This window comes from Phaseolus vulgaris, chromosome 7 (assembly GCF_051622355.1).
Source record: "Phaseolus vulgaris cultivar YP4 chromosome 7, ASM5162235v1, whole genome shotgun sequence".
NCBI lineage: Eukaryota > Viridiplantae > Streptophyta > Magnoliopsida > Fabales > Fabaceae > Phaseolus > Phaseolus vulgaris.
This window is the reverse complement of record NC_143504.1, coordinates 42,902,206-42,922,616: the sequence shown is the minus strand read 5'-3', so window position 1 is coordinate 42,922,616 and position 20,411 is coordinate 42,902,206. Positions and strand designations below refer to the sequence as shown.

The window sequence follows — 20,411 nt, the reverse complement described above, 5'->3', positions numbered from 1 at the left end:
CCCCCTAACTATTCACACTCTTTATTTAATATTCATACCTCCTACAACTATACAAAAGTAATTCAAATGATGCTCTTTTATTTAATGTTTGGCCTTGCCCCTCATGGTTTGGACTTGGGCTTTCTTGGGCTTGGGCCTCATCTTTTGCAAAGACTAATAAGAAGAACTTTAAATGCTTTGGCCCTTGTCCATTCTTCTATTGATAACATCTTTTTGATTCTCATAAAAAAAAAATTTCAAAATAGTTCTAAGGTACCCAAAGTTTTATTCACTACCTCTGTTTGTCCATCTGTTTGGGGATGACAAGTAGTTGAAAACAAAAGTTTGGTACCTAACTTACCCCAGAAAGTCCTCCAAAAGTGACTTAGGAATTTTGTATCCCTATCACTCACAATACTTCTTGGTAGCCCATGAAGTCTTACTACTTCCCTGAAAAACAATTCAGCTACATGGCAAGCATCAACAATTTTTTTACAAGGAATAAAATGAGCCATTTTGCAAAATCTGTCAACAACCACAAAAATAGAATCTTTCCCTCCTTGAGTTCGTGGCAAACCCAATACAAAGTCCATTGAAATAGGTAAAGGAATGTACAAACCTTGAGGTTTGACTTTTGATTTGGCCTTTTTACAAGTAATGCAATTTTCATAAAACTTTTGCACATCACGTTTCATGTGAGGCCAATAAAAATTTTCATGCAAAGTGTCGTAGCTCATTTGAACCCCAAAGTGCCCCATTAGCCCTTCCTGATGTGCTTCTCTTACTAAAAGATCCCTAATGGAACATTTAGGAACACATAATCTTTTCTCCTTAAACAAATAACCATTGTCCTTAAAATATGCATTGGTACTAAACTTTGTGCAAACATTATAGATTTCAGTAAATTCAGAATCGTGTGGATACATATCTTTTAAAAATTCAAGACCAAACAATTTTGTTTCAAGAGTAGAAATCAAAACATGTCTTCTAGACAAAGCATCAACTACAATATTTCCTTTTCCTTTTTTATGCTTAATGACATATGGAAATTGTTCTAAAACTTTAACCCACTTGGCATGTCTTTTATTTAATTTTCCTTGGCATTTTAAGTACTTTAAAGACTAATGGTCACTATGAATCACAAATTCTTTTGGTAAGAGATAGTGTTGCCATGTTTGTAATGATCTCACTAAGGCATACAATTCCTTATCATAAGTGGGATAGTTTAAGGAACCACCATTTAATTTCTCACTAAAATAAGCAATTGGATGACCTTCTTGCATCAAAACAGCTCCTATACCCACATTAGATGCATCACATTCAATTTCAAAAGATTTTGCAAAGTTTGGAAATGCAAGAATGGGGGCATTAGTCAATTCATGCTTAAGGGCGACAAAGGCTTTTTCCTGTTTTTCTTCCCATTTAAACCCAACATGCTTTTTTACAATCTCATTTAGGGGTGCTGCCAAGGTGCTAAAATTCCTTACAAATCTCCTGTAGAAACTAGCTAGGCCATGAAAGCTCCTAATCTCACTCAAATTTTTAGGGATAGGCCATTCTTGGATAGCCTTCACTTTTTCATAATCTACCTGAACTCCTTTGGCACTTACCACAAAACCCAAGAACGCAATTTGTTGAGTACAAAATATGCATTTATCAAGATTAGCATATAACTTTTATTTTCTAAGAACATTCAAAACAACACACAAATGTTCCTCATATAATTCCAAACTAGTGTTATAGATCAAGATGTCATCAAAATAAACCACAACAAGTTTGCCCAAAAATTCTCTCAAAACATGGTTCATTAATCTCATAAAAGTGCTTGGGACATTTGTTAGCCCAAATGGCATCACACGCCACTCATACAATCCATATTTTTTTAAAGCCAGTTTTCCATTCATCCCCTCCCTAATCCTAATTTGATGGTAACCACTTCTTAAGTGAATTTTTGAGAATATACAAGCACCGTACAGTTCATCCAATAAATCATCTAACCTGGGAATAGGGTGTTTATACTTGATGGTAATGTTATTTAGTGCTCTACAATCTGTGCACATCCTCCAAGAACCATCATTTTTAGACACCAAAATAATTGGAATAGCACAAGGGCTCATGCTCTATTGTACCCATCCTTTGTTCATCAATTCTTCCACTTGAGTTTGGATCTCCTTTGTCTCTTGAGGGTTGCTTCTATAAGATGGCCTATTAGGCAAAGATGCTCCTGGAAGAAGGTCAATGTGATGTTCAATTCCCCTTAGGGGTGGGAGTCCTCTAGGAACATCACTTAGAAACACATCTTGGAACTCCTGCAACAGAGAATCAACACTAGGAAGAAAATTAATTTGATTAGAATGGTCAGCAACCAAAGTGTTGTTTTTGCAATAAAGTAAGTAAAGGGGTTTGCTAGAAAGTAGCAACTTCTTCACTTCATTCACTTTCAGTAATCCACTCATTTTTCTCTCATGTGTTTCTCTCTTTTTAGGTGTTTCACTCATCTCTCTTTTCTCTTGGACTCTCTTTTCTATCAATTTCATTTGATCCTCACATGCCTCTCTAGGAGATAACGGTTTGAGAATGATCTTCTTATTATTCTACATGAAAGAGATTTTATTGATGAAACCATCATGAATAGCCTTGGTGTCAAACTGCCACGGCCTCCCTAACAAAATGTGAGTTGCCTCCATTGGAACCACATCACACAAGACATTGTCATTATATTGTCCTATGGATAGGTTCACCTCCACTTGCTTACTCACTGTCATCTCTCCTTCTTCACTAAGCCATTGAAACTTGTATGGCCTTGGGTGCGGTTTTGTCTCCAAATTCAATTTGGTAACTAGTCTTGAGCTAGCTACATTGGTGCAACTTCCTCCATCAACTATGAGTGAACATCTTTTCCCTTGAATGGAACATCTAGTATGAAAAATATTTTCCCTTTAGGTTTGGTCCAAAGCTTGCATTTTGCTTCCTAAAAGCCTTCGAATCATCAACAAATCACCCTCCAATGCATCCAACTCCACCTCTACATCTTCCTTCTATTCTTCACTTGAAGGTTCACTATCTATTTGTCCATTTGATAACATGTACATTTTTTTTTTGTTGGACATTCTGCAGCATAGTGTCCTCTTTCGAAGCATTTGAAACATTTTACATCACTTGTCTTCCCTTTAGGTGGTGAATTATTATATCTATTAGATGACTTCCCACTAGAAGACGTGGTTGAAATTGAGGAAACTCCTTTATCCTTCATAACCTTATCCTTCCAGTTGGAATTATTATTATTGTTAGAACTCCTCCTCATAATTTCTTTCCTCTTGAGTTGTTGTTCTACTTGGTTAGCCTTGTGCAACAAGTCCTCCATGTCAACATACTCTTGCAGCTCCACAACATCCCTAATATCGTAGTTCAGTCCATTCAAAAACCTAGCCATGATTGCTTTGTTTTCTTCATTCATTCCAGCTCTAATCATGGTTACCTCCATCTCTTTAAAATACTCTTCCACACTTTTATTTCCTTGAGTCATTCTTTGAAGCTTGAGTTGCAAATCCCTATTGTCACTTGCTGGAATATATCTCTTTCTCATAATCCTTTTCATCTCTGTCCAAGATTCTACCATGGGTTCTTCATATCTAATTATGTCCCTTTGGTATTTATTCCACCAAGTTAAGGCATAATCTGAAAATTCAGCTGCTGCCAACTTCATCTTTTGCTCCTCATTATACTCATTGCAAGCAAACACATGCTCTACTTTAATTTCCCACTCCAAGTAAGCATCAAAATCACTCTTCCCTTTGAATGTGGGAATATTTAATTTTATCCCATCAAATCTCAGTTGTCTTTATTCCCCCTCATTTTCTCTTCTCCTCCTCCTATCTCCCCCTCCATTTTTTGATTTACTTGTTGTGCTTGCTCCATTTTGATCCAACCTCTCATGGAGTCCATCACTTTGTTGTTTCATTATCCTTTCCAAGTGTTGTTGTATTTGAGAAAGTCCACTATCTGACGATTCCCCTGCCATGCTCAAGTAAACAAATTACAAATAACAATATGTTTGGGCCTCACACCACTTTCTCACATGTTTACACTCAACACTCGTGTTTCACACAATAAGGCTTTTTTTTCTAATGATCACACTGTCTTTTACCACTATTTCTCTACTTAAGGTTCTTACAAGAATCAAGCAATCAATAATCAAAAATCACTTTCAAATGTAGCAATCAGAATCAATTAAAAAAAATAGTAAAGAACAAAATAGTGAAGAACAATTTCACTGTCAACAAACAAGCAAGATAATTAAAAACAACAAGTAAAACAATAGATAGAGAAAATAAAATATGTAGACAGAACACTTTTAGAACTTTTAACAAACAGCAAGTATGCACTGGATAAGTGCTATTTCTTTTATGTTTTCCTCTCGTTCTTTTATTTTTCTATTTTTTTTCCTCTTCTTCTTCTTTTTTTTCTTTTTCTATTTCTGTTTCTTATTTTTTTTTAAATAAAATCAAAAATAAAATGAGCAGTATCGTAACAGTACCACCGTGAACAGTGCAGAACAGTGGCAAATGAACAAAGAAAAAAAACAGAATGCACAAATGTATTATCACTTAAACCTTTGCTTTGAATACCAACTGATATGAATCCAAATAGAAATGACAGTAAAATTAGAAATTTAGGGTTACGGAACAGAATAAATTCAAAATAGTAACAATAAAAACCTGGATAAAGGAAGACGCCACAAACAAAGTTTGATAAGTCTAAGGATGATCACCACAAGAATTGGTGGATTCTTGATAAGATCGCAAGATGCAGGGAAAAACCCTAGCAGAGAAATACTCTCTCTTAAAATTGCTAAAATATTTGTCCTTCATTCTGAGTTCCAACAGTGTATAAATACAAATAGAGCTATAGGTCTTTTCTTGTTTGTAAGAAAATAAGACGAAACTATAATCTTTATATTTCAAGATGGATCATTTACCCAGTGGTTAAGTTGATACTTTCCATCTGGTTCTGGGGGGTTCAAATCTTACTCGACGCAACATAATAATATTATTCTATTTTTAAGGATCCAAACATGTTGTCCATGTATTCAGCGAAATCTTTTTAAATTTTGGGCAATTCAACAATTGAGCCAAAATATTAGCCACCTTGTGCTGTAAAGTCTCTTGGACCTTTTTAAGCCTTGCTTTTGTCATGGATTCGCCGTTCCTGCTCACTATGCCCTTTGGTTTGGATGTCATCATCATTCCATACTCTATAAATTATTACTCTTGTTTTAAAACATGTCTTCATTTTCTTATAAGTGCCTCGTGAAAAAGGAAAATACCATTCATGTTTATACCTCTAGTTTCCTTTGGGGAACAAATCTTCTCCTAACTTAGTGTACCTATTATCTTCCTTCACCCCATAAAACCTTAATATGGATTCCAATAAACTATTGGGCCACTTTGTTTAATATCATAGAAAAGGAAAAGTAGAAAAATGGTATAGGTTTTTGCACAAAGTTAATTAAACACAATCATCTAACAAAGGATAATACATTATGCTTCCACTCATTTAGTTTATTACTAGCTTTTTTAATAATGGGTTTCCACAACTCTTCTCTCTTGGGTTAGCCACAAATATCTAGAAGGGAATTTCTTAATTATGTAATTTAACTTGTCATCAAAGTGTTTAATCAATTTACTTTCAACCCTAAAACTATTTCAAAGATTCATGTGAACCACATTTTCCATTGTACCACCCCCCAAAGGTGTTGTTTATGTATTGTAGTATATCCACTACAACCTCATTCATCCCTACTTTGTACCTAAAGTGTATCTTATTACTTCTCACATCAACTTACTCAACAAATCTCTTGAAATTATGGAAAGTAGGAAAGCTACTGGATCTCCTTATGTCAAGCCTATATACATTACAAATTCTTTATTGAGACTCTTGTTTACTGAAACTGATAATATGTTAGAATCTGAGCACCCCTTGATCCATGTTCTCCATTTTTCAAAAAAATAATAATCTTTTTAGCATTTTGAGTAAGAAGTTACAGTTCACATGTTATACACCATTCATAATTCACTTCAAATACCAACCAACCTTTTATTTCCCTTTATACATCTTCAATAACTTCATTTGCCACCAAAATACTTTGAAAAAAGCTTTTTTAGATGTGTGCATGGATTAAATACCAAGAAGAAGACTTGAGACTAAAATTTGTATTGTGTCTTTATTGGACCTTTAGAGTTGTTTATACATTTTTTGTAATTAGAAACGGGTTAAGCCTAGGTCCATGTTGGGCAGAGTCAATGTGAGTCCACGTTAGGGTGAGTTGGGGTGAGCCCATGTAAGGCCGAGTAGGATCGATCATGTGTTGGGCCAAATCATGTTGGGTCCACGTTAGGGCACATTGGGCCAAATTAGGTTGGTTCCACGTTAACTGAGTCAAATAAGGCCTATATTAAGTCGATTTAGCCCAAGCTAGGTCAAATTGAGTTAGGACAGGTAAGGTTTAAATCCAGAAAGGTAGAGTTGGATCAAAGTCATGTAAGGTTAGGTCATGTTGGGTGAAGCGCAATGCGGGTTAGGTGAAGCCCAATGCAAGTTGGGCCCAAATAGGTTAGGTTGGGGTTGGACAAAATTGGGTTAGGTTGGGTCATGATAAACCTATGTTAGCCTAGGTAATGATGGGTCAATGCGAGGCCGAGTCATGATGCGTTAGGTTCACCGTATGTCACGATGGGTTAAGTTAAGCCCATGCTAGACTTTGTCTAACCATGCTAACCCCATGTTAACCTAGGTCTGTCCAAATTGAGTCAATTCAAATCTAAATTTAAATCTAATTTTGAAAATTGTGATAACTAAATTTAATCTAATTTAAATTGGATTGAAAAAATTAAAGTCAATTTGATATAGTTAAAATGTATCTAGATTTTTTATCCAATCCATATAGATGTGGATTGACTTTAGATTGAATTTTGAAAATTTCAATCCATGATCACCCATATAAGTACTTTTCTCTAACTTATAACTTGGTAATAATCCTTTAGATGGTGGACTTTAATCTTTTTAAAAAAAATGTTATTATGATATTTTATGAGTAAGACACACATTTTGATAAATAAAATAAGTGTACACTTCTTTGTCACATCTTTTTCCATTACAAAACTTCCCTCATTGTTATATTTTTGTTATATTTATTAATATATTTACTTTTCCACTTTAGTTTTTCATCTGAGAGTAATATTTCTTGTAAGTTTCTTAATTTGTGTCATCTATTATGAAGTGTTAGAGTAAAAGTCCAACATCGTGCATTTTTTTTATTAAAGTTTTTAAACCAACAAGCCATGTAGCTACGTCTAATAAGACGAAGATCAGATTATACAATTGCATCGTCTCATAGATGATAAGAACACTGAGCATATTACCAAACAACAACTAATTGAAGATCAATGAAGATTAAATGATAAGTACACATGAAGACTATAAACTAACTTAAAGTTTGTCACTTAGAGAATGTCTTGAATTGTCACCAGGAGAGACTGTGGCAAAACAAAAGTTACAACATGTGTCAACTCTCTTAAAATCAGTTATTTTAAACTTTGGCCCATGTATCTGTCATGTACGGTGTGCACTTTTAATCATTATTTATTGTAAGAGATTATGATAATAAGGAAGATAAATATTGGCAGTTATTAAAGAGGTTGTGTTTCAAAGAGAAGAGAAATTAATGTTGCATGCAATGCATTAAATGCTTCTCAACATTTAAAACTCACCAGACATAAGCATAAGAAAACAAATACAATGAAGAGGTTTCAAAGTTGAATGTGTGATAAGTGCCTAATTTTTGTAATATTTCATATTGAAATATAGGCATCTATGAGTATTAATTTCTAATTTATATATAAAATAATCCTTAATTTATGAATTTATATCTTTTACATTTTTTATGATCTTTAATTGAATAAGAGCATTTTATTCTCAAATTTGGTGTCAATTGCAGGTTTCTAGAGAAGAATGGAGATTTGGACTAAATAAGAATGATATATGCTAAAATGAGAAAGTTGGAAGGCTCAAAATGCTTAAAAGAGAGAGAGAAAAAGTCCAACCCAACAGGGAGAATGTGTCAGATTAATTGGGCTAATTTTATGTTTTTATGAACAAGCCCAAAACGCAACGTGGGAAGTCACCTAACCCTAGCAAATTAGGTTAAACAGGGGGCTATATGCACAACCCTAGTGTGCCATATTGAGACGAAAACATCATTGAGTGAATTGTAACCAAATGGGATAATGGAAGGTGCTAGACGTATGTGTGGCTAATTGTATTCTTTGGGATTGGGAGTAATTTGTTCAAACCCTTATGTATTGAGGTGATATTTAATTATGATATAATATTTTGTTCTTGATTGATTATTGATATTGTTGTTTTGCTTTTAAATATTTGTGACATGTTTGAGGATCTTAAATCTGTCTCGGAAGTATTTTTAGAGTTTTGACCTAAACCATAATACTTAACATATGTGAGTGCTAGGAATAGAATTGAAATGTTAATTGCTATTAACATCTGAGCTTGATTCTAAGTTGTTCTTATAATTATGTGAGGGATCGTTATTTAGGAAAAATTATTTAGAATTTTATATGCGAGTAATCAATATAAATGACTTTTATACGAGCATTAATTTCAATAAAAGAACATAATGTTAACATGTTAATCAAAATACGTAAGAGTGAGACAGATGAAACTTAATCCCTATTTTTCCAACTTGAAGCAACCAATTCTTTGTCTGTTTTCTTATTGATCATCGCCAACACAACCACTTTCAACACACTTTTTATTGTTTTGTTTTATGTTTAGCAATTATTATACACTACAAGAAAATCATGAAATAGAAACCAATTTTTAGAGACCAAAATAATTAGTTGCAATAGTAACTAAATTAGAGACCATTTTAGAAACTAAAAACAAATTGATTTCTAAATTAGTTTCTATTATTGTTAAATAGTTTCTAAATTGGTATCTAATTAACAACCAAAGTTTTTGCTACCAAATTTAGAAACTAAATAATTGGTAGTTAAAACCTTGGTTGCTAATTAGATACTAATTTAGAAACTATTTAACAATAATATAAACTAATTTAGAAACCATTTTTTTTAGTTTCTGAATTGGTCTCTGATTTAGTTACTATTGCAACTAATTATTTTGGTCTCTAAAAATTGGTTTCTATTTCATGATTTTCTTGTAGTGATACTTGATAATTCACTGTTCTTTGTGGGATCGATATCTGTCATTCGAAATAAATTATTACTTCTGACAACACGATGGTGCATTTATCGTAGAAAGTCATCCAGTTTTTGGCACGTTGCCAGGGAACAAGTTTGAATTTTTTAGTAAAAATTCCTAAATATTGTTAATATTCTAACTATTTTTATTTTTTTGTTAGTAGTTCTTAAATTGTTTATATTTTTTTATTGTGTTTATATTTTGTTACTATTTTTATTTTGCTTTATATACAAATTTTGTTTTATTTGATCAGATTTCATTTTCTTTTAATTTGTGGATTTATTTTTAATATTTTAATCTTTATTTTTGAATTTATTTACTTTTATTTGTTTTTATTTATTTTCATATATATTCAGCTTTTAAGTTATTTTTAGATTTTTGAATTTATTTTTATTTTATTTTATTTTCATATTTATTTTATTTTATTTTTCCAAAAAGAAAGAGAAAGTTAATTTTTGCATGTGAATATTTTTAAAGTTTTTTTAATATGTTTTTTAATTGTTTTTATGTTAATATTTTTTAAAAAAAATTGTTTTGTTTACCGTATTCATTTTATTTTATTTTGTTTTTTGGTTTTATTTTGATTTTGATTGTGATTTTGATTTTGATTTTATTTTGTTATGTGTATTTTTATTTTTTGTGAATATTTTTCTTATTTTTTTTTTATTTGTTTTCAAAATTATTTTATTTTATTTGTTTTTAACTTTTTTTAAAAGAAAAAAAATATACTCTATTTTTTTCACTAATATTTTTAGGAAGAAAACAACATGACAGAATAACAAGCACCACCTCCTAGGAGGACACTTGGAGATTATGTCATGTACCAAGGGACAAGGCATTTTTCTAGTATTGCAATACCTGCTACCGTCAAGGCTTTGGAAATAGAACCCGATTTTCTCACTCTCACTAGTTCCTTTGAATTTATAGCAATGGATCATGAGGATCCATATTCACATTTGTATACATTTTATGAATTGGTGGGAACAATGGGCTCTCAATCAGGTGATCTTGAAAATGTTTATATGCACTTGTTTCCTTTTTCATTGGCAGGAAAGGCTAAATAATGGCTCAAATCACTTCCAAATCAGAGTCTCACTAGCTGGGAAGATGTAGAGGAAAAATTTCTACAAATATTTTTCCCAATTTCTTATCATCTATGAGACGATGCATTTGTATAATTCGATCTCTATCTTATTAGATGTAGCTACATGCCTTATTGGTTTAAACACTTTAATAAAAAAAATGCACGATGTTGGACTTTTACTCTAACACTTCATAATAGATGACACAAATTAAGAAACTTACAAGAAATATTACTCTCAGATGAAAGGCTAAAGTGGAAAAGTAAATATATTAAATATAACAAAAATAGTGGATAAAAAACATAACAATGAGGGAAGTTTTGTAATGGAAAAAGATGTGACAAAGAAGTGTACACTTATTTTATTTATCAAAATGTGTATCGTACTCACAAAATATCATAATAACATTTTTAAAAAAAGATTAAAGTCCACTATCTTAAGAATTATTACCAAGTTATAAGTTAGAGAAAATTACTTATATGAGTGATCATGGTTTGGAATTTTCAAAATTCAAGCTAAAGTTAATCCAAATCTATATGGATTGGATTTAAAATCTAGATACATTTTAACTATATCAAATTGATTTTAATTTTTTCAATCTAATTTAAATTAGATTAAAATTAGCTTGCACAATTTTTGAAATTGGATTTAAATTTATATTTTAATTGACTCGATTTGGACAGACATAACTTAACATGAGTTAGCATTGTTAAACAAAGTCTAGCATGGGCTTAACTTAATCCATTGTGACATAGGGTGAACCTAACACATCATGACTCGGGCTCACCTTGACCCATCATGACTTGGACTCAGCTTAACCCATCATGACTTGGGTTAGGCATGATGTAGCCTAACATGGGTTTAGCTTGACCCAACCTAACCCAATTTTGTCCATCCCCAACCTAACATGTTTGGGCCCAACTTTCATTGGGCGTCACCCAACTTGCATTGCGCTTCACCCAACCTGACCTAACCTTACATGACTTTGATCCAACTCTACCTTTCTTGATTTAAACCTTACTTGACCTAACTCAATTTGACCTGGCTTGGACTAAATCGACTTAATATAGCCCTTATTTGACTCAGTTAACGTGGAACCAACCTAATTTGGCCCAATGTGCCCTAACGTGAACCCAACATGATTTGGCCCAACATATAATTGATCCTACTCGGCCTTACATGGGCTCACCCTAACTCGCCCTGACGTGGACTCACATCGACTTTGCCCAACATGGACCTAGGCTTAACCCGTTTCTAATTACATAAAATGTATAAACAACTTCGAAGGTCCAATAAAGACACAATACAAATTCTAGTCTCAAGTCTTCTTCTTGGTATTTAATTCATGCACACATCAAAAAGAACTTTTTTCAAAGTATTCTGGTGGCAAATGAAGTTATTGAAGATGTATAAAGGGAAATAAAAGGTTGATCAGTATTTGAAGTGAATTATGAGAAGGTGTTTAACATGTGAACTGTAACTTTTTACTCAAAATGCTAAAGAGATTATTATTTTTTTGAAAAATGGAGAACATGGATCAAGGGGGTGCTCAGATTCTAACATATTATCAGTTTCATTAAACAAGAGTCTCATTAAACAATTTGTAATGTATATAGGCTTGAGGTAAGGAGATCCACTAGCCTCCCTACTTTCCACAATTTCAAGAGATGAGCTGAGTAAGTTGATGTGAGAAGTAATAAGATACACTTTAGGTACAAAGTAGGGATGAATAAGGTTGTAGTGGATATACTACAATACATAAACAACACCTTTGGGAGGTGGTACAATGGAAAATGTGGTTCACATGAATCTTTGAAGTAGTTTTAGGGTTGAAAGTAAATTGATTAAGTGTTTGTTCGAAGACATGAGAACTATTAAACACTTTGATGACATGTTAAATTACATAATTACGAAAATTCCCTTATAGATATTTGGGGTCAACCCAAGAAAGAAGAGTTATGGAAACCCATTATTAAAAAATCTAATAATAAACTATATGAGTGGAAGCATAATTTTGAGCGAGAGAGAGAGGGAGATGTGCATACTCTTGAGCAACCCACTCAAGAGTCTTTCACTAACAAATATTCTACACCTCTTTAGGTCACAAGTACTCTCAACATCTTCAGGTTCTTCAAGTATTCTCTACCTCACACAATATTTTTAACCTTTGTATCTTTAGAAATTATTTTAACCTCTCTAGATACAATGTCTGAATCTCCCCTTGAGATAAAGGACCTCTCAATACAATGGAAAAAACTTGTGTTTAGAGAGAGCAATGAAAGCTCACTAGGTATACTTTACAATGGTGAAGAATTTACAATGGTTTAGCACACTACACAATTCTTACATGTTGCTCTCAATTAGTAGATAAGAAATTGTATACTCACTTCTAAGACATAACTACAAAAAGCTTTTACGTACACTTGAGTATTTTGTATGATGCACGCAGGAACACTGTTTTTGTGTTCTTCACCCGTGATGTCTTTTTATAGACTTCTGGAATGTGTATGTCGCAACTTTTAGGGTTTCTTCAATTTTTCATATAGTCATTAGACGTTTGCTATAAAAATAACTTCTTTGATTGATCTTTGTGTTTAAGGCTTTTCAGTATATGCTCAATTTGTCACATTATTCTTTCTTCTTCAATGCCCTAAACGCTGGATATGCAATTTTCTATTCTGATCCTATATGCGCCTTTTGAAACTCCTGAAATATTTTAAAATGTTTCTTTACTCGCATTGATGTGAACGTTGACGCTGAATCAACCTTTGGATATTCTTTTTCTTATTTCGTTAACCATTTTTAACGTGTTAGATGCTCAATAAAGAAATTTTGGCTTTAATGACATCTTCATGTTTGTATGTTGTATTTGAATTTCAAATACTTTCTTCATTAGTATGAACTCTATCTGTTGAGTTTTGACTATCTCTGGACTTGTATATATCCATTATGCACTATTCATCTTCTTCTTTGTAGTAGACGCACAATATGAAATGTTCTAATATTAGCTTTCATTGCATTTTTCCACGTGTTTGTGTTTTGAAAAATCTTTCTTTCTAAATGGCTTTGTTTTATATTCTTGATATTCCTTTATATTCATTCATGTGATTTATGTTTGTCAACTTCTTCTTCTCCTTCTAGCTTTGTGCTTGTCTTCAAGTCCCTTTAATAATTTATGGGAACAAATAAGTATCAATGAATAATAAATCTTACCATTTAAATCATAGGTATCACAAAAACAATATCTCTTGATTATATAAAATTTCTATGACAGTTAACTTTGTGTTTAGAAACATTCGAAGTTAACATTGATTAAGAACGTTGAAGCACAATTAATTTTGACTTGGATATTATTCCATTAATCAAATTTTGGAAAACCTTTGATAAAGAAATAATTTAATTTCTATTTTTTTGAAAGCTTTTACAATAATAAACTCTTTAATCAAATTTATTCTAAAACATTTAATCCATTAATCTTATTTGAAAATAATGTTTCCTAAAATAAAAAATGTCAAATAAGATTTGGAAAACATAACCGCAATGTCATAAAATATTCCAAAAATGTAAAAAATTAAGCATAAAATTTTTCCTATTTATAACATTCCATGTGACGCTTGGATAATACGTATATCGTCTTATATGTGTATTTTTCAACATGCGTCTGATACTTATAGGTGTATGCATCTGCTATGTGTTGCTTCTAAAGTGTTTCAACACTTGGATCATCTAGTATGATCATACTTTAGCTTCATTGTCTAATGCAATTTCTCCACGAGCTTCGTCTGATATCTCTTTTGTCTTGATAAGCGTTTCATCGTATGTGATGCTATTACATCTGATTAACTTTTATGCACAACGATATTTTTTTTCGATGTTCTCTTTGGGTGAATCATTTATTTCAAGGATGAACATAAAGAGTGGATCATTTAATAAGTTTTTATCAATGTTTCATCTAATAGCCTTTTTCTCTTGTTGTATTGTCTAGTGAGTCTTGCTCACTTTCTCTTTTACCTTTTTCTAATCTTGTACTACACATGAATGGGATTTTTCATATCACGTTACACCTTACAGTGCCCCAAAGCTTTGTATAAACATTGTTGTGTTCAAACCAACAAACTAGGAGAGTGAACTTAAATCATTGTATACGTTGAAAGACATTATCGTCTTTAGTGAGAAAAATTGTGATAATTTAATCACTCAGACATTGAATTTGTCTTGAGCGAGAAGTGACTTGTTTAAAGAATACTTAGTTAAGTCAAGAGTGACTTGTGGTAAATAATACTTGAACGAGGTTAGTTAGGACTGACTGAAAGACAAACAAATACTCGGGTTATGTCAGGAATGATTTGTGAAAGAATACTTGGGTTGAGAAAGAAATATCTTTGTGAAAAAAATGCTTGTGTGTACTTCACAACGATAGTCTACCTAGTAGAACTTGAACAGTAAGAATTGAACGTAGTTTATGTAATTAGACAAACCGATATAAAAATATCGAGTATCTTTTCATTTTCAAATTTGTTGTATTACATGTTATAATGGTTAAACTAATAAATAGAAGAAATAAGCTTTTAAAATTAATCTTGCAAATTTTTTTGACAAATCATCTCATTTTCATTCACGTATTGTTTGTCCTTACATGATCAGACGATACAAGCGAAAAACTATGAATTTTTAGAAAACACAATTGATGTAGGACCATCAAGCCACAATAACTTTTGGCTAAGAAGATAAAAGAAAATAGAGCTTTGATTAAAACATCAATTTCCAATAGTCTTTTTCATTTTCTTAGTCTTGTAAATTTGTATAGAGTAGTATAGGTTTATTTTGGCTTGTAAATTTGTATAGGTTTATTTTGGTCATGTATTGAACTTATTTTGGGTCATATATTGGACCAAGTATAGTAGGATGTAAATAGGATATGAGAGTCTAGCTAGGGTTACATTTGGGTCTCTTTGGGCCCAAAGCAACCCTAAACCGTCTAGGGTAAAGGAGGAGACACATGGACGTGATTTGGCACAATGTTGAAAGCGTGGCAGCTAGTTGGATGGAGGCGTGGACAACATGCATGTACACTTGGCAACACACCAATGAGAGTTTTCTCATCCATTCACAAAATGTCACTTGTATCTCCATAAATGGAGAGGATTTGCTCCAATTAGAGAATGTCACTTGTCACCATCCTATGAGTGGATAAGTTTTTTCTTAAATTTGACACCAATTAGCACTATAAATAGAGGCGTTAATCACTTTTGAAGGAGCTTAGAATTGATATAGAAGTACTTTCAAATTTTTAGCACACTTATCTTTTAACTCTCTCCTAATTAGCACCATTGTGAGTGTTTAACTCACCTCTTCTAAGCCTTAACTTTCGTACTCCAATTCATCTTCTCCACACGATTTTCTTCCTCCATTGAAGCCACAACAAACTTCCATCAAACCACAGCAAGACAACAAAATCAAAAGACACGTGCTGATGCAACTAGGAATTTCATCAACAATTCAACTCTTCTTTCTTATATTATTTCCCAGTTTATTATCATTGATTTCTCTCACTTTTTATTTTTATTCTCATTGTTTATTGTTGTATTTTTTTTATACTTTTACGAAGGAAGTAAAAATCGAACACTAGACGATTAGAATAATGATCTCATTAGCATAATGTTTAACATTTTTATTTTAATATTCTATATTTTGTTTAGAGATTATATTGAATAAATATTTCTTTATATATATATATATTATTTGGAATGTTAGAAATTGATTCATAGAATGTGTTAGAAAGAATATGATATTGTTAAAAACGATTGATGTGTCAAAGAGTTAAGCCAAATAACTATGAAGAATGTTAAATAAGAATTGAATTTTGACTTTAATACATAAGAATGGAATTTTAACTTTAATAAGATGCTTATTTATTTTACATCTAATATGTTAATTGTGTCAAATTATTAGTGCAAAGTGAAACAATAAGAAAGGGTGAATTGTTTTTTAAAGGGTATTTTACATTTAAAAGTAATTTTGCATGTGAACTTAACTTTTGAAAAAACAAAAAATAGAAAAATAATACTGTATTTTTATACTAGTTTGTTTCTACCGCTATTATGTTTATATATGCTTTAATCAAACTATCAAATTTCATTATTGCTTAAATCGAGTATAATTCTTCTTCTTAAATTATGACTTTGAGCCTAATTTGAATATTCTTTCACTCACTTCTTCAAACAAATTACTAAATCATTCTGTCATAATAATCTGTTCCTGGACACTATCCTAGGAAATGAAGATTGTTTGCTTGTTATATGTTTCTGCAAGACGGACATGAATATTGCTTAGAAGTTTTAAACTTACTGTACCAATTTATTGAACAACAAAAAAAAAAATTAAAAGAATATATTTATTAGAACTCAGTTCCAGGTAACAAAATAAACTATCAACCATCTTAAAAAAAATACATAAACCAAATACGGGCAAATTGAAATAATAATAAATGAATAATTAAACAAAAATGTTTTTATTTTTATTTTATTTTTTATTTATTTTTTAAATGTTTTTATTTACATTCTTCGTCTTTTTTTGTTTTATAATATTTTTTATTTTTATCAATCTTATTTAACTTTTTTTTCTCTCTGCAGAATATTTTTGTTTGACTTGGTAATTTAATCTTATTCATTTTGTCATTTGATTACCATATTTTCATTTTTCTTGAAAAATATAAGAATCTAAAATGAGACAATTTCCCCCATCATATATTTTTTTTATATGCATAAACTTTTAAATCCAACTTTAACTTGAGACATATTTGCTTACGGATGTCAATATCTAAAAGTCATATTTGTCTATGGATATTTATATTTGGAAGTGTCCGCTCTTTGTCTATGGATATTGTATATGGAAATGTCATGTTTGCCTACGGATATTGTCATCCGAAATTATACTCTTTGACTACAAATATCTTTATCTGGAAGGCATCATCATGCTTCTAGATATACATATCCGTAAGCCAAACATCCTCAGCTTTTATTTTTTGACAGTTTGATGATTTTGGTACTTTTAATGGATTAAAACCCCCTAAATTAAATCAATTTAAAGAATATACATAAAATCAACATTAAAAGGTATCTATAATTTCAACTTCTTCTTGTTCAATATAATCTTCAAAGTCCTCATTTGGAACCACAACGCCTTCTTCTCACAAGTGCAGTTCGTCGCACACGGTCCACATTAGAAGATCCTTCTCCTCTAATTCTCACCATGTTTCTAATCATAAAATACCATCAAATCAAAAACCAAAATCGCACATACACTGACTTCTGGATTTCACATCTGGAACGACTTGAAAACACTACCTTCCGGATTTTCTCATCCGAAACTAATACGGATATCCATATCCAGAAGCAATAAATCACAAATAACATTTCAGACATAACCATCCAGAACCCCTCTGGATATACACTTCCAAAACACAAAAAACACTTCCGGACATACATATCCAGAAGTCAAAGAATTTATGAAACTTTCATGTTCTGCACTGCGTATCCTTTACCGTTCTGCACTGCATATCCTCCTCCGTTAACGACACATCCTTCTCGCTACGCTGCCACTCTCCGTCGTTGTCGTGCCTCAAGGAACTCTAGTGTGTGTATAGACTTCCGGATGGATATGTTGAGTTATACCCTAGCCTCAATTATCCAGAAGAATGAATTTCCTACGGTGTTGGGTGCATCTTAAATTTAACCTAATTTTTACTTCATTAAGGGTAAGACTGTCATTTCACGTGAACCTATTGAGTGCCAATCTGAAATGATATGGTGCAGGGAGAATTTGCCCTAAAATGATTTCATTTGAACCATTTAACATATAGTATCACTTATGACCAAATGAATTGCTTTTGGCACCTTCAATGCTTTTTTCCGCACCTTTATGGATTTGAAAATTTTCAATCTTTTTCTATCAAATAACGATGTAGATTCATGTAAGCATTGATAGTTTGTGTTATTGTCTTGAGTCTTCATAAAGTAGCTATGGAGAACTACATTTTGACACAACATTCAGGTGGAACGAGATTGATAAATGCTTGAGTTTTACTCTTTCTGTTTTGGTTTTGTGCAATTTCAGACTTCTGGTTTGAAGTTCTTTCTAGATTATGCAAACTAGAGACTTATAAAATCCATAAGTTTTGTGTAATGTGTATTATGTAAGCAAAAAATGACTTCTTTTGAATTATGAAATCTATAACGATAATTTGGTATTCAAAATTGTATTTTAGATTGTGTAATCTAGAATACAATTTTGACTTTCAAAATGTGTAATTCATAATTTAAAATTGTTTTATAAACCGAAAGTTTATTATGGATTCCATAATCTAAAGAATTTTTTTTGTATAAAAAAAACCTCTCTAATTTGCGCAATGCAGAATAAACTTTTCTGAATTTGGAAGGAGTTTTTAACTAAAAGCCTTATGGATGGTAAGATTCGTAACTAATTCATGAATTGTACAATCTAAAAAATTCTTGGATCAAACAATCCAGAGTATACACCAAACAGAGAACAGAAAAGAAACTAACGATATGAACCTCACACATTCATCTTTCACAACATTAACAACGAGAATGGTGATAGGGGTGGTCGATAACGACAATAACGAGAATGGAAGAGACAATAAGCGTAGTGGTGACAATGGGTGTAGTGGCGGCACTCAAAACTAGTGTGAGAGAGTCTGGGAAAGATGAGAGAACCTCCGTGACAACGAGAATAGGAAACATGAAATGGAGTTAGGTTTTTAATTTTACTTAATGTCTTTTTTTTTTTACACACTCCACATAAGAAAATCATGGGGTGAAAAAAGGAATTCACTTTATCCAAATGCTAACTCCATTTTTTTTTTTCACAAAATAGTAACTCTGGAAATCTCATTTAGGCTATTTCTTCTTTCACCTCCATACCTTCTTTTGACACCCCATAACTTATTTAATTCCATAAATACTCTTATGTAAAATAGTTAAATTTTATGGAGTTTTTTGTTGTCAAGGTGAGTGGGGTAAGTGCATGAAGAGCTTGGTAAGGCCTTGGAGGTTGCTTTCGTCGTGAGTTGTAAGGTGGTTCATGGTTGTTTGTCGTGGTGGTAATAGTCGAAGATGTACATTTATGGTAGATTTTTTCATTTTTGGTATAGGTTCTCATGTGGTTTTGATTGAAAAAAACACATTCTAGATTGGAGAATCTGGAACCTATTCCCAAATTTAGAAACGACTTTTGGATTCTTCAATTTGGGATGTAATTGTTAAAAAATGCATTCCTAATTATAGAATTCAAAAGTTATTCCTGAATCAGTAAAAGACTTTCAGATTTTAGAATCCATAATGTATATAGAATTTGGAAGTCTTTTCTGAAATGTATTTGTTAAAAACTATATTTCGAACTCTAGAATCTGAAAGCCTTTTCCAAATCTAGAAAAACTTCCAAAATATGTTTAAAAAATGAAAAAAACGATAGGAAATTGAAAAAACCAATCAAATACTAGTGAAAAATCAATCTTTTCTTACATAAAACTAACACAAATCTCCAATATATAATGATTATACAATGACCTACAAAACGCTCTCATACACTCTAAAAAAATCACCACAAAACTTCAACGAACACAAATGAGGTGATGGGGCGCCTGGGTGCTGCAGGGTGAATGAGGGGAAGAATGTGGGATTAAGGATTTTTTATTTTTTTATTTAAGGAAAAAAATGTCTTTTCATATAACCTATGGCGATGACAAAAAGAATATGAAGGTGCAGGAAGAACCTTCTCATTTAACTTCATAACCTTGGCCCAATACCTATCTATTTTGACTCTTTCTTCCTACACCTCCATACCTTCTTGTGCCACCCCCATACTAAATATGAAAATACCATTTTATCCTTTTTTTTCACCCCTTGGATTTGAAATAATTAGCCTATGGATTATGTAATCCGGATAAATTCTGGATTACATAATTCGGAAGTCAATTTCATATTCAGAAAAGACTTCCGGTTATGTAATCCGGAAGCTAATAACACATCTGAAAAAAAAACTTCTGGATTACAT

At 31.8% G+C, this 20,411-nt stretch overlaps 1 pseudogene; it reads right to left on the bottom strand.

Moving 5' to 3' along the window:
- Positions 1 to 1,100: 1,100 nt before the first annotated feature.
- LOC150025923 (uncharacterized) lies at positions 1,101 to 4,000 on the bottom strand (annotated as a pseudogene).
- Between the last annotated feature and the right edge of the window lie 16,411 nt (positions 4,001 to 20,411).